This window comes from Pipistrellus kuhlii, unplaced genomic scaffold (genome assembly GCF_014108245.1).
Source record: "Pipistrellus kuhlii isolate mPipKuh1 unplaced genomic scaffold, mPipKuh1.p scaffold_m20_p_13, whole genome shotgun sequence".
In the NCBI taxonomy this organism is placed as follows: domain Eukaryota; kingdom Metazoa; phylum Chordata; class Mammalia; order Chiroptera; family Vespertilionidae; genus Pipistrellus; species Pipistrellus kuhlii.
In genome coordinates, this window is record NW_023425438.1 from 49,634,781 (window position 1) to 49,652,881 (window position 18,101).

The 18,101-nt window shown below is 51.0% G+C and overlaps 1 long non-coding RNA gene across 3 annotated transcripts in view; it reads left to right on the top strand.

Annotated features, from left to right (window-relative positions):
- Positions 1–3,375: 3,375 nt before the first annotated feature.
- LOC118717671 overlaps positions 3,376–18,101 on the top strand; it is a 57,290-nt gene continuing 42,564 nt past the window's right edge. For 2 of the 3 annotated variants that reach the window (XR_006741473.1, XR_006741474.1), the window contains exon 1: positions 3,705–3,892. This is a non-coding gene — a long non-coding RNA (uncharacterized LOC118717671). The other variant, XR_006741475.1, reaches the window with a different exon arrangement.

Genomic DNA, 18,101 nt, shown 5'->3' on the forward strand with positions numbered 1-18,101 from the left:
CCCAACCAAACATCCTGCGGCTTCCAAGGCTCAGTGGAGTGGCAGGTGTGTGTGGGGGAGTGAGAGGGGCCTGCACCAGGGCCACAAGCAGGAGGGTGTCTGCAGACGGGAGAGACCTGAGCCCATGCCTAGGCCTTGCTTAGTCAGGAGAAGGTTAACCATGTTGGAGGGAATGGGCCTTTACTTGATTAGGAGCAAAATCCTAGAAAGAAGTGAGGTGAAAGGGGGAGGGGCTGGGTCTGACATATAGGATGGACCTCCTCCCGGGAGGGGGGGTGGTGGAGAGACCTACTGGCTCCAGTGAAGGAGGGGCCCTAAGGTGCTTTCTGAAGCCTCGTGGCCCAGGAGGAGGAGCCCTGGCTCTGGGAGCACTGGTGTCGCGCGCCAATGAGATGTGCCAATGGGTAACTCTAAGGGAATTTATGAGAATTGTTATGGTCCCAAGGGATAGGTCACATCAAGGCTAGGATCTTTATTTCTCAAGCGAATAGAAAGCCCCTCCACTTTATATACGTCTGCAGAGTTGAGAGGGCGCTTTGTGAAGTAAGGGGATGTGTGAGCAGAGGTTTCAAAAAGTCCTTGGTGAGATTCCACGTGGCCTGGTGGCTGGGAATGTGGGCTCTGCCTCCAGGTGGCCGGAGACGCATGAGGCTCTGCAGCCTCCGGCCAGCCCTGGCCTCTCTGAGCTTTGGCCTCTCTGAGCCTCGACTTCTCTGCTGGGAAGTGGAGGTGATGTCACTCCTTCTCACAGGCAGGCAGAGGACCAGAGGTCCTCAGCCCTGCAGCGTTAGGGTGCTGGCCGCACATGCACAGCAGCTGAGGCGTGACCCATCGGCTTCTGTAAGAATGTGTGATGTGCTAGGGTGTGTCTTTAGGAGTGAAACTTGCTTATTTTCTTAATTCAATGAATTCTACATTTTTTTACAGTGTTTTTGTTTTTTGTTTTTCCCATTGGCAAAGGAACCTGCAGATGTTTAAAAAGTGTTTCCACTTTAAAATAGCATCATTACTTTCTGGCAGAACATGCAGGAGTGAGCAGGCTTAAAGTGAATGCACTCTGGAACATTCCGTGTGAGGTCCCGGAGGTTTGACTATATTGGGGACAACCTCCTCCATCTCACGCTAATGTCCTCTGCCTCTCCTGCCCCCAATGAGAGGAGCTCTGGGTAGGCGGTCCGTTGGGGCTCAGACCCAGCCTTGGGGCTGACACTGTAGGATGGAGCCCGTTCCCCTGACCTTCCTCGGTGGTGGTTCAAATTGCCGCTTTGGGAGGAGGCCCAGTTTCATGCCTTAGGCCTTGCCCTGGAATGTTCTGGAAAACTCCCTGCAGCAGCTTGCTGTGGAAGAAACCGCTGATAGAGAGATAAGACTATGGCTGGGCGTTTCCAGTGGGAGGATATGGCTGCCACTTAGAGCCTACATTTCCCAACTGTTTCAAAATTTCATAATTCGTTCCTAGTGGTCGTTAAAATGAATGCTTGTTGAGTTCCTCCAGAGATTAATAAATGGACAGTGCGAGTCTTCATAAATAAAGGCTGACTTTCCACACACAGGACTGAAGTAGCACACCTACCCGCATCCAGTGGCCCCTGCAGGTGCTGGCACCACTGGACCCGCTGCCTAACCGTAATCCTCTGCTGCTCGGGGTGGGGGTGGGGAGCCACTCCCCACAGCCACGCCCACTGGTCCCTCGAGGAAGCACACTGCAATGAGTTGTGCAACAGATATGTCTACATTCCAGAAAAGCCAATATGTTCTACTCTCCTGGAAACCCCCCCAAAAATTTTTGCAAAAAATAAGACTATTTGGCCATTTAATTCATTTAATACAACTTTTACAGGGAACTTAAAGTACTTAGTATTGTCTTACAGAGAATGCACTGATTCTCCTGTTATAAGAACTGGGATACCCAACAGTAAACATGTATTTTTTTTTCCTACAATGAACCCAGCCATAAGTGAAGACAGGCCTACTGACCATTCTAGGGGGAAGGCCGCTGCACACACACACGTGTGCCCCTCCACACCCTAACCTCCTTATCTGCTCTCTGTGCTGGAAGAGTGTCAGAATGGCCCACACAGCACAGGCACTAAGTCCAGAGGTTCTGCGTGTGTCACCCTCCAGAAACCCTGACCGGCCTGAGGCAGGCACAGCTGCTCTGCTGGCTTCTCAGAGAATGTGGGCACCCATGGATACTCCTCATAATTCACAAATATGGGAGGCTGCCTCACTGGGATCCTTCCTAAGACAACTGGGAGGGAGTGGCTACTCAGTTTGCAGGAAAAATATTCATCAATGATGTTTAAAAGTTCAGTTGTTATACCTTTTAATATTTAAATATAGCATATTCTTGAAGTCTGAAAGATGGGTAGAAAGTATCTGGTAAGCCACTTGGTGCTGAAAACAGGGCACACACCCTCTTAATAAACAGCTGTCGATCCTAATAAAGAAGGTACCTACTAAGAAGGGCTTCTGGTGGCGAACTGGGCTCAAATTCAAAAGCAACCCAGCAGCTATTTCTAAACTGGGGCCTGACATGCAAGCCACACTCAGCGAGAAGCCTGCACTGACCTGCCCGCCTCACTGTGTCCTGTCTTCCGAGCCGGCCCTCAGAAGGAGTTCTTGAGATCCTATTTCATCCAATAGGACTGAGTCTTCCCCCGTCCAGTGGGATCTGTGCAGCCATATTCCCATCAGCATCTTCACTGGTCAATTATAGCTGCTATATTCTGACCAATCAGGACAGTGCTTTTTGGACCAATCAAACATCAAGGCTCTGGAATCCTCATTTGCATGAAGACAGATATTCTGGGACCAGGGGTGGGGACATCTGTCTCTATAAGCCATGTCAGCTCTCTTCTGGCTTAGACAGCACACTTTCTCTGTTCACCAAAGACTGGAGACTGAGTTTCCCCGTAGTGGACCAAAGCATAAGAGAGCAGCCTGGCCAGAGGGCCACCTCCCACAGGCCCACCTACCACAGGGCCACCCCCCACAGGGCCACCTCCCACAGGCCACCTCCCACAGGCCCACCTACCACAGAGCCACCCCCCACAGGGCCACCTACCACAGGGCCACCCCCACAGGGCACCACAGCGGTGCTGTTTCATCACTGAGCTGCAACGCCATTGAGCTGGTCCACAATTAAGGTATTTGCATTGAATGTATTTCCTTCTTCACTGCACCCCACATTAAGAGTTCCTGTTGGCGCTGAATGGTACTAAAGACCATCCATGGAAGCAGCATGGAAGAGATCACGATCTGTAAATTCCATATCGATTAATCGCGTCAGAGGAAGATGTGCAGAAGGAAGCAGTAAGCCCAACTTGAAAGAGAAAGACACTATCCCACGCCTCTCCCTCCCTGAAATGCCCTGAGAAGCACAAGTGTTTCCTACATGGGCTTTGTGGTGCGTTACACAATGTCAGTTTATGTTTGAAATTCAAATGCTCATGAGAGTCGGATCCTTTTTCAGTTGTTCTCAACGGTCCCAAATAAAGCTGCACCCCTGGGGCAACATGTGAGCCTGGGTCTCACGGGGCCAGGAAGGCTGTCCTTCCAGGAAGGGCTGCACAGAGCCTGGGAACGGCCAGCCAGCTCACAAGAATGAAGAGAATGTCGGGAGAGGAAGTGGTGGCTGTGAGTCAGCATGAGTCACCTCGTTCCAATGAGAATGAAGACTGAGGTTTGTGCCTCTTTTTTTTCTCTCTCTCTTTTTTTTTTTTGGCTCAATCATACGGGCATCATTGGGATTGGAGGGAAATGAGTGACTGGATGGCCGTTGCTTTTTAAGTTTCAAACCGATTTTCCAGGCGGGCTGGGCCTGAGCCGGTGTCTGTCTCCTGGTCATTGCTGCCTGCTCCTGGAAGGTGGAGCCACCAGCTTCTCCCTGGTGAGTATGCTTCTGTCATTTTTATCACCAGTTCTGCCGGAGGGTCGCTGCTGTGGCAAAGCTGCCGGCGTTTAGAGTGTTCAATGTGTTTCATTCAAACTTTGAGGAGCCCGAGTTTTAGAGAAGTGGCTGCTTCTGTCCCCACCCCCATCGCTACTGTATTTAGGCTGGTTGTGGGGGAAGTTTCTGAGGTGGCTGTTGTGAGAACGTGGATGCTAATCATATCTATAGTGTGTCGGCTTGGAAGAGACAGTGATGCTTGCCTGGAAGAGAAGCTGTTGGAGATCTTGTGTGAGTCACGGGGGAAGCTTAGAAAGGGAGGTGGGGGTCTGTGCTGGCCTGGGGTGCTGAGGTCGGGCGCTTCCGCCTCTCTGAGCTGGAGGAAACTGCCTTGAGCAATTTTTGGCCGCATGGTCTGAGCTGCAGGAACTACCAGGGAGAGGCAGAATTTTGGCTTCCCTCTCCAAAGGCGTATGAATGATTCTGCGAACTTACTGTACGTCTTTTCCTTTCCCCTTAACACTGAACCTCACCAACTGTAGCGGAATCAGAAAGAAAAGCTGCTGGCGGCTGGAGCAGGGGTGAGGACATGGTAGCTGAGCTGTGAAGGCCTGAGCTGGCCTTGATGTGTGTGTTTCTCAAACTGTTACTATTCCGATCAGGCTTAGTTTGACTGTCAAGTAAAATCCGGGAAATATGTATTTATTTACACGTCGTTCTGATTACTGTAAATGAAATCGGTTTAAATGTCATAAAGACCTCATGATAAACAATTTTGAATTTGCTTAAAAAGCTGCACATCAGAGAGTAGAGGATGACAGCACTTTTTCAGTACAGTCATTTGAGTGCCTGGGCTTTCTGGGTTAATAATGAGTCAGCACCCAGCTTCTAACCTCGGAGCAGCTAAGAAGAGGTTTGAGCACCCCCAGCACAGCAAACTAGCTGGCTGCCCCCTCCAGGAGGATCTGGCTGTTGGGCCTTTGGGTTAAAATCAACTGTGGACACCTCCCCTGTTTGGGTCCCCTTCCCTCCCCCCCCCCCCCCCCCCCCCCCCCCGCTTCCCCCTGCTCCCAGCTTTTTAGTCCTTCCTCTTCTGTGTGCCACTGAGAGGCCCCTTTGCTAACAGTCCCCAGGCCAGGCAGGACCAGCTCCTCTAGCCCATGGTGGTGAGTATACAGTTTGTTAAAGAAAAAATGCAGAGCTTATGACAGGCTGCTTATGTGGCTCAGGGCTGAAGCTGCATCTGGTGTCCTGTGATGTCACATCCACTGAGGGAGGGGCCAAGTGAGAGGCGCTCAGGGCTTGAGCTTCTAGCTGGCAGCTCTTGCATGTGTGTGTAGAGTGGAAGATTGCCCATTGGAAATCAGAGAGCAGGATTACCTTCCTCAAACCTTACTCTTCTCCATAATGTGAGAGAAGTGTCAAGGAAACTAAAAATAAAATAAGATAAAATAGCTGGGTTTTGCAGGCACGCAGCTCAGGGCCAAATGCAGTCCTGTTTGAATGTGTCCTGTTATCGAGTTCGGTTGGACGCACCCAGGACTGGGTTTTGTGCTTGGATGACTATGGGTTGAGTCCCAAGTCCCTCTGCCCTGCCTGTGAAGGGTGGCTGCCACCCTGAGGTGGTGCCTCAGAGCTCCCCACACGAGCACTTTCTCTTGTCCCCACTTCAGAGATTGCCTGTGTTGGGTGCGTGTTGATGCCCAGGTTCCGTGTCCTCATATTCTCCCAGGTAAATGCTATTGGGCAGTGGCTTGAGGTGCTGACTTTATCCTAGACATTGAGTGTCTTCCTTCATGTAGAATTTGGGCTGTTGTATGGAGGCTGGGGGTTGACTCAGCTTTTACCCATGAGAAAGAAGCCTATGGTTAACTGATATTATTACTTTTGTAATCAGGAGGGAGAGTTAATGTAAAAGGTCAGAAATAAGGCCATGAGCATGTCTGAAAATAGAGCATTTATTATATAATCTGCTTTGTCATTTTCCCAACTATCGAGAAGAGTCAATTCTGAATGTGGATGGGCAGCAAGGGAAGAGGAGAGCATTCTGAAAGAAATTGAGCAGATACTTACAGGACATTTTTGCAGAAAGAAAGCACTAACAGTTTGACCATATCTGGAAGTTGCCCAGAGCCCTGTGGTCAGGCACCCTCAGCCTAGGAACTATCTTCTGGCTTGCTGATTCTATCTTCATTCTACCCTCACCAGCACCTGACTTCCTGCTGGTAGGCTTCCATGGTACCTGACGACAGGTGTCTCCACCACTGCTGCCTTGTGGTGAGCTCACCCTTATGTTGAACAAGTTACTTAACTTCTTGGTGTCCCACCTTTCTCATGGTGAAATGTGAATGGTGATGGTATCTGCTTTGGGGATTCCTGTGATGATCATGATGATTGCTTTTCACAGGGGTGGGGAACATCTGGCCCATGGGCCATAGAAGGCCCAAGAAATCATTTGGTCTGGCCCTACGAAGGCATTAGGAGTGAGTTAATGAAATGTTTGGCGAAATACAGCAGGCTAATTTTTAAGTAGATAGTTTTGTATGGCTCACGAATGATGTTATAAATATCCAAATGGCCCTTGGCAGAAAAAAAGATTCTCCACCCCTGGTTTAGCACATGAGTTACAGGAGCTTTAATAACTGTGAAGTGCACATTCACTGACTCAGAAATATAACAAATACATTTGTACTTCTACCTGGGCTCTGCCCTGCAGGCATCCATAAGAATTAGCTCTCATGCCCCTGACATAGAGTCCTTTTGTGTCATCAATTCCAGGGAGTGTTCTGCCTTTGCAACACATTTACTGATCCAGTAAATGGGGAATGCTTCTTGGCTCTTTCCTGGGGTTCCAGATGTCAGGATAGTCATCACCATTACATCATCCTCACAATCACCATCATCATCATCATTATTACCATCACCACCATCATCATCACCATCACTGTCATCAGCAATATCCTTACAATAAGAACAGCTCCATTTTTTTTAAATATATTTTATTTGATTTTTTACAGAGAGGAAGGGAGAGAGATAGAGAGCTAGAAACATCGATGAGAGAGAAACATTGACCAGCTGCCTCTTGCACACCCCTTACTGGGGATGTGCCCACAACCAATGTACATGCCCTTGACCGGAATCGAACCTGGGACCTTTCAGTCTGAAGACCGACGCTCTACCACTGAGCCAAACCGGTTTCGGCTGAACAGCTCCAATTTTATTCAGCTCAACTGCATTACAGTAAATTTCTGTGACTACCTTTACCTCCCAACACACACACACACACACATATCCTGGACAAGAGGAAGGGGGGATAACAGTTACTCAACTCCCTTGAAGTCCAGGATTCCCAGGCAAGTGTATCAGGCAGAGCAACTTTTTCAAAGATGCATCAGGGTGGGCATGGCCCTCACCCTCAGCATGGGAGTGGAGTCAGAGAAGCCGGGGAGGGGAGTTCTGGGTGTGATTCAGCAGACTGAGGCCATAGGCCAAACAATGAGGACCGGAGCCTCAAGCCTGCCCCCAGGGCGGAAGCAGTACTCATGCTTCCTGTCTAAAGCCAGCTACAGTCAACTTCTGGTTATTTGAAAATCATCACCGTTCATGGAGCTGACTCATATTGAAAATATTAAATAAGACACTTCAAACTAAAACCACAGTGCACAGAACTTGGCCTTTCCTTGCCAGTTCATGAAGTGCCTTGGAGCCAAATCAACACACTCATTCTGCTCAGCTGCCCTCCCTGGTGTTGACCCAGCAAAGGAAGGCAGCCGGCACTTCACACCTCTCCTTCGGAGACTTTGGGAGTGGAGTGCCAAGCCTCGCCATGATGTGTGGGTCAGTTGTAACCGGTGCTCACATGGGGGGACTTTTCCCCTGTGCCACAACCCAGAGGGTCCTCTCTGCCACAAGCAGTGGGTGGGCAGTGGCGGGCTCAGCCCAGGGCTCCTCATTGGTGTGGGAGAGTTCTGGTTAGACCACAGAGCCAGGAAAGGGAAGTCAACCCAGGTCGGAAGGAAGTAGGACACCGGACAAGGAGCCAGAAGCAGGCGTGGCTGGTCTCAGAAGATTCCTCTGATTTTTTTTTTTTTTAATCCTCAGCTGTGGATATGCTTTTATTGATTTTTAGAGAGTGATAAAATGGGGGGTGGAGTGGGAAGAGAAGCATCGATGTAAGAAAGAAACATCTATCCTTTGCCCCCCAAATAGAGATTGAACCCTAAACCTAGGTATGTGCCCAGACCAGGAATCAAACCTGCAACTTCTCGGATAATGTTCCACCCAACTGAGCCACCAGCTAGGGCTTTTTTAAAATGGGTTTTATTGCACCTTGTATAGTTGGAAAAGCTACCGTATTTTCTGGTGTATAAGACGACTTTTGAAACTAGTAAAAAGCCTGCTCAGATTGGCCAGAGTCAGAGAGGCAGTCTATTAAAAAAAGAATTGGTGTTGTCTCGGAAGTGGGGGGTAGTCTTATACAGCGAATATAGGCCTAAACCTATGTTTTAACTGTAAAATTAAGGGATCGTCTTATAGGCCTGTAATGACTATGGCCAATCTCATCCATTCCCTGCTTATCTTTTGCTTTCAGGATTGACCATCCTGCGGGTGAGGGCTTCTGCCACAGACTTCCAGCCCTGTCCTTTAAAAAATGTATTGTACTGAAAGTGTTGGAATTTTTAATGAGGTTAGGAACGTACCGTTTTAGCTGTTCTCAATGGACAAATAATACAGAGTGCGAGGGATGCAGCCATAATTCGGCTAGATATAAATAAAAGCTAAAAAACAGCAGTGTTTCCAATCAGTGTCAGCTTTACTTTCTTTCAGACGGAAAAGATAGAAGGCAGACTGCCCAGGGCGAGGGTCCATAGGCAGCCCGTCACCCATCTCCCTGCTCTGCCGTCTTAGCATCCGCCTCTTTCCTCAGAGTTGTCTATGGCTTTAAGAAAGTGCTGGGGCTTTGGCCATCACCACTGCATCCATACAGAGGGGAAGGGCCCAGGTTGGGTGGGGACGATAAAGGGTTAAGTATTCTGGATGCCAGGCTCCCTTGAGGTCCGTCTCCATGGCTCAGGGACTGTGCTCCCCGCCAAGGAGCCTGGGAAATGGCATTTTCTAACTGGGCACTTTGCTGCCCCTGACGACACAGGAACATGGATACGGATGGGCAACAGGCAGCCCCTGACAGAGTGCTCCTGAAGACAACCGGGTTCGAGTCCTGTCAGCTCACTTGGGGACCAGCCCTGAGCCCCTCTGAACGACTGGGAGGAGGGCATTCAAAGGGCAGAAATCATGGTTTGATGTTGGTGTTATGTCTAAGGAGGATTTCTTTTTATTCATGCTTTCTGCAAATATTTATCACATATCCAATAATACAATGATTATCCAAACACTGCCTCATTCATTGCATGCTTGCTTGGCACCAGGCTCTGCTCTGGGTGCTTTGCAAATATGACCTCACTTAGTCCTGGGGACTAAGTCAGACATCACACCCTTCCAGTCTGGGTGCGGCCAGGGAGCTGTCCAGGCCTGGCTTTAGAGGCGGGTGTGTGTGTGTGTGTGTGTGTGTGTGTGTGTGTGTGTAGCAAAGGGCAGAGCAGCTGAAGCAGAAGGGGCTCAGGTTCAAGGGGCAGGCTTCATTCCTATCCTTCTACCTGATCCAAGGCCAGAGAAGGTGACACCTCACAACCTCATCACCTGGTGGCACAATTAGGGCCCTGAGGACAGGATGCATTTGCTATTCAGCCTGTAGGTCCACTAAGGGGTGTGTTGGGGTGTCAGGGTCCCGCAGTGTGGAGCTGCCTTACCTGCCTCTGGTATAAGGGCCAGTGACCTCTGTGGTCCCAGGTACTTTGCCTATGTGGCCCTTCCTCATGAGGACTCAGTCATGTCATGACAGTCTTAGTATAAAAATGAATGTTATCCAGACCGGAATCACTCTTACATATTCATTTTCATTGTATGCGGTGTTTTCTTCTGATTTCAAAATAAACGGAAACATTGTATTTTAAGAGTACTGCCTCCCTGTGCCCAGGGCAGAGTTCAGCCCTGGGAGGGCTAGACCACCCAGGAAGGGCCTTGTCGCAGAGACAGGCTGGTCCCTGGGGGGCAGCCCCTCGCCTAGGGGTCCGGGACTTGCTCCTGGCCGCTCCCCTGGGAGCCGTGCTGTTTGCTCCAGCCCCGAGGACGGCGTCGGTGGGAGGCCATGCAGGGTGATGAGGCCACGGCTGGAGCTCAGCCAGCTACCCGCGATGTGGCAACTTGCTCAGCTCTTGCGGGCCTCGGTTTCCCGTCTAAACTAGGACCACGGGTGTCATTACCACAGAGGGCTGTTTTGAGGATGAAGGGAGTTACTGCATGAAAAATTCTTAGAAAAAGCCTTGCACATCCTGGGTATGCAACAGCGCTCGCAGTTGGTGGGAACTGATACCCTTTTGCCATTTAGTCCTGACTGAGGAGTCTTTCTTGGGGCTCAGACCTCCACCCCCGCAGTGGCCTGTTCTCGCCAGCTTTGGCCTCCCAGGAATTACAGTACTGCCTCTGAGGTGCATTTCCTGCAAGCCCAGGGGCAGCGTGAGCTGCAGAGCCCTGGACAGCTAGGAAATAAGTTCAATTATCCATTCATTCATTCACTCGCTCATTCATTCATTTATTCATTCTTCAACAAATGTTATGGAGATCGAGGGCAGATGGTTGTGAGGAGGTGGTGGGAGGAGGGGTGCAGGCAGTGCAGGATAGCCCTCTCTGGGGTGAGCTGAAGCTCCCTCTGATGAGAAGGCATTTGAGTGGCGATCCCACAGGAGTAGGCATATGCATTTGCTTTGTTTTCCCTGGATGGATAGGACAGCTAGTGAGAGTCCGTCTCCACTTGATATCTGTGTCCCCAAGGGAGTCAGGGAGCCTCTAGCCTCTCTGACCCTCTGTATGCCTGGGGAGGTGCCCAACAACCCGGACTTGGGTTCGAAGGCACTGCTTTCCACAGCAGCCCCTCTACTTGAGCCCCCAGGGTCCCATCTCCATTTCACTGCTTCTTTCCTTCTAATGCCACCTCTTCAAAATAGACTCGCCCAGGTCATGGTATTTTGTGGAAGAGCCACACTCACGGGGCCAAAGAGCTGCATGTGGCTCAAGAGCCACAGTTTGCCGACCACTGGTCTAGGGAATCACAGCACACATTCGATTGTGTGATATGTTTTGTTGCTCCTTCATCCACATCAGTGAAACCTCGCAGCCAGGTGAGCTGCCCCTACAGGCTGGACACCGGCAACCTGCAGGCAATCCCTGGTGGAGGCCACCGGGCTCTGCTCTGGGGTGCACTCACCCTCGGTCTTCAGGTCAAGGTGTAACAGGGATACCTCTCCGACTTGTGCGTGCTGTGCCGTTTACGTGTTATGTGAGAGAATATATGGGCCAAATCTAGAAGATGAAACTAAAAATAATGTGAAGTTCTACCTAGGTTAAGAAGCAGGCACAAAGCTAGCTTCTCAAATGCAAAATGGGGGAGATGTGGCTTCCCACCGGTCCCCACAGTCAGGGAAGTCGGCCTGACTGTGTGCATAGTGGGGGTCCAGCGATGGGCATGCTGGCCAGAACCTCAGCCTCGTGTTCAGGACAAGGGAGGCCACTGCCCATGTGAAGAGGGACAGCAGAAACCTGCCGTTTGTGCCCAGAGGGCGGCCCAGGGGGGAGGGTGCTGGTCCCCTCGCTCTGTCTCTCAGGAACTGCGGGAAGAAGGAAGAGTGAACCTGAGGCCATGCCCCACAGCTGGCGGGCTCCGGGTGGATGGAGCCGGGCTTGTGCTGTGACTCAGAAGGATGGAAGCGGAATAATTGCTCAGTGACTGTTACTGACCGTGTTAAATTATGGCTGCAATCATTGTCACGGTGTGAGGAGTGGCTTTGGGGGCAGAGCTGGGTCCAAAATGTGCAAATGCCAGAAAGCAAGCGGGGTCATTCCAGGAACGTGGCAGTGAGGGCTTTGCACAGCCAGTAATTAGGTACTAGCAGCAGGTTACCTGAAATATCCAGCGCATTCAAAGGCTCTGTTGTCTGCAATTGTTGTTTCAGTCCTTGGAGTCTGCGGGTCGGGTGCATTTCATTTGCCTCAGATCTGACTTTTGGGCTGGCGAGCTGGGGAGCTGGTGAGGCTGAGCTGGGCCTGTCAGTCGTGGCTGTCTCTGTGCGGCCGTGCTTTGAAGTCCCCAGAGGACAGAGGGAAGCACAGGATGAGTGCAGGCTGCCACCCAGCCACCGAGAGGTGACTGCCAGCCAGGAGGCTCCCAATCGCTGTCTTCCCCAGAGTGGTGTCACCGTCTCCCCTCACCGCAGAGGCATCACAGGGGGCAATTGTTCTCCATATTGCAGAGAATGGAATGTTCCAGAATTATCTGAGAGAACCAATTAAAAATATGATTGCAGTTTCTCCCTGCTCTGCTGGTGGGAAAGAGGGGCCCCTTGGTTTTCACTGGGGTGTTTAATTTATATCTCCTGCAGGTCTTAGGGACGACTAACCATGGAGCCTGCAATGCAGGCACTGAATCCATTTCATTTTGAAATGCTCCTGGCAGCCGTAGCGACGAGTCTAATATTTATGGGGCCTCTCATGGGCCAGGAGCATGCTGGCTGCTTCACATTGGTAACGTGTTGAATCCCCTCTTCCCTGTTTCCTCCCGAGGCCCTGGCTGCAGATGAGCAGACGGAGGCTCTGAAGAATTGGAGGGTGCACAGCTCAAGGCAGAGCTAGAGCTCCTGCCTTCATCCCAAACACCTCGATCCAAGAGGGGTCAAACTCTGGCCTTGCCGGATAGTATTTCCCAAGACTGCACGCAGGTTAAAGCCTTTGGAGTCATCAAGCCTGCTGTTCCCACAAACACTACCACAATCCTTTCTGCTGTTCTCGAGAGAACTGGCTTGTGTGTTCCAAGCACAGCAGCCCTGCATTCAGGGCTGCCCACCTCCGGAATGGCAACAGGTGGTCGTAGTGCCACTTCAACGCCAATAGGAATCCCCAACTTGAGGTGCGGTGAAGGAGGAAATGTTACTTACTACAAAATAGCCCAATTATGATACAGTGTGGGTGTGGAGGTGGCCAGGGCCAGGACACTCTGGCTAGACAGCTCTGCTTCACGGTGGTCTGTCCCGCTCTGGTGTGGCCTGCACTGCTCTGTGCCAGCCTGCTAGGCCTGCACTGCTCTGTGCCAGCCTGCTAGGCCTGCACTGCTCTGTGCCAGCCTGCTAGGGCTGCACTGCTCTGCCCGCTCTGCTCTAGGGAGGCATCCTCTTCAGTCTTCGCTGGAAAGGAGAAGCGCACTCCACCAGCCACAGGGGAACTGGCTTATACAGACAGAAGTCCTTACTCCTACTCCCTGGTTGGCTCATCCTCCTGCAAATGAGGAATCCAAATTTCGAGGTTTGTTGGCTTAAAAGGCACTCTCCTGATTGGTCAGAAATGAGTTGCTATGATTGCTCGTGAAAAAGCTGATGGATATAGCTGCATAGCTCCTATTGGATGGAGAAAGGCTCAGTCCTACCGGCTGAAACAGGATTCCAGGAACTCCTTTATAAGGGTTGGCTCTGTTGGCAGGAACACAGTGCCGGCAGGCAGTTCAGTGCAGGCTTCTCCCTGAAGTGCAGTTTGCATGAGAGGCTCCTGTGTAGAAATGGCTGTGTTTTTTGTTTGTTTGTTTTTTGTTTTGTTTTTTAATTTGAGGCTAATTAACCAGCAGGAGCCATTTTTAATAGGTATCTTCTTTCTCAGGGTCCACAGGGTTCAAGTGGGGGTCCCCTCTCCCCCTCCTGGGGGAAGGGGTCAAGGGGGCAGTGGAAAGGCTTTTGGTGCGGACTCTCTGCCCCAGGGGAGCCCAGAGGACCAGGGTGAGTTGCCAGCATCAGGGCCAGGCTGCTCTGAGACATGATCCCTGGGGCTGGACTCCACAGGAAGGCAGGCGAGGGCCAGAGAGGTGAGCGGCAACGTGGATGCTGTCTCATGAGGGTCCCAGACCCCCTGACACCAAATCGTATTTACAGACAAAGGGACGAGGAAATGGAGGCCAGGTGCTCACAGAATTCATCTCAGAAATCTTTTACATTAAGCAAACCTCCCTGGCAAATGGGTGCTCTTGCTGTGGCCCGGCACGAACACCGCTGGGCCTGGCGTGCCTCTAAGGCTCTGGCACATTGAGCTCACCCAGCAACCCCCGTGAGGATCCCATTTTCTCAGAAGAAGCAGTGCCCGAGGTCACAGAGCCAACGAATGGGGTGCCAGAGTCCCAGGCCAACCAGCTTCGGCCCCAGCAGCTCAGCTGACAGCTGTCCCCTCCGCCTGGGCCTGCCGGCTTCCTGGATCTTGTCCCTGAGCGCCCGGGGACCGGCTGCCAGCCTGCAGAGGCACGGCAGCCTCCTTCCCAGGCCAGGCCCGGAGCCCCCTGAGAGGCCCTTCCCAATGGGAGCGGTTTGATCACCAAGAGCGTTTTAGTTTCTTATTAATTTATTTACTTATTTCTTTATTTCTTAAATTAAGTGACATTAATCCACATGAACATATAGGTTGCAGGTGTGGATTACTAAATTACAAAATCTGGGTAATAGATAAGCAGCAGGGTTTTGAGCTGCCTGGAATGCCATGCTTTCAACAGCCTTTTCTGTGCCTCTTCCTAGCACCCACATTGCTCTGATGGAGAAGGAGGTGAAGTGCCTGTATTTTTTGAGGCAGCTTATTCCAGGGAACTGGTTTGGGAGGAAATGACAGGAGAATGAGTGGGAGACCAGACTTTGTGAGCCATCATTTCGACCTCTGCGTGTGTTATGGGGTGAATTGCGTCTCCTCGAAATTTCTATGCTGAAGTCCTTCCCTGCCAACGACTTTGAATGAGACCTTATTTGGAAGTAGAGTCATTGTAGATGTAATTGGTTAAGATGACGTCCTACTGGAGTCCGTGGCTCCTATCCCATATGACGGGGGTCCCTTCAAGACAGGGGATTTGCACCCCCCCCCCCCCACAAACACACAAACACAGGGGACACCACGTGAGGACTGTGGTGATGCTGCCCCAGTCAAGGACCACCAGAGGCAGGCGAAGGCGGAACCGATTCTCTAGAGGGAGCAAGGCCTGAGCTGACTTAACCTGTGACTTCTCGCCTTCAGGCATGTCTGTGCTTCGAGGCCCGTGGGGTTCTCTCACAGTGTCTCTAGGAGACGGAGACAGTGAGCACCTTTCTCCGTGCTGCGGGGCGCCCACCACCATCGGGATCCGCTCAAATAGACGGCCCAGTCTGGTCTGTGGCCCGTGGATGAGTGAGCCAGCCCTACGCACAGAGTCATGTTTGATTTGAGTGAATAAAATGCTCTCACGTTAACGTCCTCTGAACTGCAGAAACCTAGAGGTTAAAACCCAAAATTTGCTCTTTACATTTGCTTTGGGGGGAAAATAAGAAAGGAAAGGAAAGGCAAAACAAAACAAAACAAAACAAAACATGACTTTGTCTTTGCTGTGACAGGACCCTGCCTTGCACAGGTCCCAGTGCAGGGCTTTGGGGCTTGCTCCTGGGTGGGCAGCTGAGCCACGGCCCCACGGCCCTATGGCCCCACGGCCCCACGTGAGGACAGCAATCCAGAAGCCCCATGGCCGGAACTTGACACAGCGACACCCTCTGGCCCCTCCCTCCCCGCGGGTGCCCTCCCCGCCGTCCCAGAGCCCGGCAGAGGCTCCGCCACCGCGTGGCCAGCAGGGCACGTTCTCTGCAGGGACTTTTCGCAGAGGTTCCTGGTTACTGAGCAAGGGTGACTTCAAGCCCAACGCACACCCGGGGTCAGCTAGCGCTTCAGAAAAACAGGAACTGCTAATTCACGAGAATTTGAAGAAAAAAAAGACTTTAAAGAACTGAGACGTTGCCACATTATAGCGAAAGAAGGTCAGGTTTGGGAAATGACAAAAAACGAGCCATTTTCACCTTGAGAACCCAGGGGAGCCAGGGAGTCGGTTACACAAGCTGTAACCACACACAAACACAGCATTTCTTATAACAGGGGCATTTACAGTCAAGAAGCTGCTTTCAGAATATTTCGTGGAAAGTTATTTTAGGAACAAGGGTCGCCTTCAGCAATGACTTCGTCAGAGAATGAAACCCGACTTCAAAGTCAGGAGCCCCGGAGCCCAGAGGCAGCCGGAGCTGGGCCAATGGAGGGCGTGTGCTCCGCCTCGCAGGGGCCCGGGGCCGGCACAGAGGGTGCCCTTGGGGCTGAGCAGGGGACACAGCCACGGTTGGGGACCCCTGGTTGCTACAGTTTGCTGCTACAACTGCCAGCTTTTACACGTTTCAATAATTTCCTTATCCTACAATTCAGGGCATTATTTGAAACGAGGCAAAAAGTACGTGTAAAAAACTACTATGTCTGTGGGATGTGAACGTCTTGCTCCTTTAGGTAATATCTGAAGGAAACACCAGTGTGCAGGCGGGAGGGGTCCGAGGCGTGGAGGGGCTGGGTGAAGGCCCAGGACAGAGCAAGGGCTCGCTGGGGCCACTGGGTGGGGAGGCGTCCAGATATCATGTATCTGGGGGCAATTTCAGGAAGAAAGGCTAGAGAGGAAGAGATGCCCATATTCCTACTGCAGTGCTATTCAGGCTATTTCCTCCCAGGCCTGTATCCTATGTAATAAAGATCTAATATGCTAATTAGACCATAGGGGGAATATGCTAATATGCTAATTAGACCATAGGGGGAATGACCATAGGGGGATCTACCAGTGGGCGGGCCTGCCAGGGCCGAGACAGCTGGGGCGCTAGAGGGCCAAGCCCCTTGCACGAATTTCGTGCATCAGGCCTCTAGTTTATTTAATAATTGCATAAGTCATATAATTACTATTTAAAGGTCAGAATAGTAGAGTTCATTGGAACCGTTTACTCATTTGTTGTGGTCATCTACCTTCAATCACAAGTGTCTCTCTTCAGAGGGCTCTGCCTTTAGGGTGTCTTTCAATGTTGCCCTCACTGCTGAAGAGATTTATGACATAAATCTGATGCAATTGTAGCTGTGCACTGAAAACAAACAAACAAACATTAAAAAAAAACACACTAAAGGATGAAACCCAGCTTTCAGAAACACTGATTTTTTAAACACAACTATATAAAGTAGCAGACTGTTCCAGGGAGAGCTGGTGAGAAGGACGTTTGTGGCCTGCTAGCTGTGCTTTTATAAATGTCCTGCTCATATTCTTTACTCTCTCTTCTTTTGTTTGCTTGAGGTTCTCTAAGACCTCTTCCACTACGTATTCTAATATTCTGGGTTTACATGTTTGGTAGAAATGTTTTCTCTCAGTCTGTTGTTGAATTTTTATTTTTGTTTTTACTGAGTCTTAGGTCACAGAAATACTTTTTTTTTTTTTTTTTTGAGGAAAATCAGCTGACACTTTTATTGTTTTGAGGGGTAAGGGACTGCTCAGGGGGTCTTGGTGGGGACCCTCAGGAGCTCTTGGTGGGCGGGCTGCTTCCTCTGCACCATCGCGGGCTTCGGGCTGTGCAGGGGGCACTGACCCAGCGGATGGGGTCCATGTGCAGATCTGGAGGTGTTTGTTCTTGCAGATCATGTGCTGGACACTGCTCAGGGTGGCCCAAGCTTTTTTGTTGATGACAGTCTGCACGTAGGAGGTGGCTGACTTTCGCTAGTCCATCTCTACTTCATGACGACCAGCATACCTTTGCCATTGGCCACTGGCTCCACACTTACTGTTCAGGGGTGAGTTGGCAGGTTGTAGCAGCAGAAGGAGTTTCGGGCCTTGAGTTATGGGTTATTGGTTATTGGACTCAGGGCGTGGTCTGCTGCCTCCTGCACACCCCCTACTGGGGATTGAGCCCTCAACCCAGGCATGTGCCCTTGGCCAGAATCAAACCTGGGACCCTTCAATCCTCAGGCCAACGCTCTATCCACTGAGCCACGCCAGCTAGACGGCTGGAGCAGCTCCGCGCCACCCACTGCAGGTGGGTGCCTGGCGGCAGCTCCTGTCACTGCAGTGCTGAGCCCCGAAGGAGCCGGAGAACATTGAACTTTTACAGAGAATAGTTGGCTAGTATTTTCCTGACCCCAGGCGCTTGGATTGCTTAGGAAGTATGCTTTCACTGCTAGATTACAAAAGTGTTCTCACATGTCTTCCCTCCTAGTATCTTAGAATTTTATTTTTGAGGTTCAGAATACCAACTCTAATACCAATACAGGA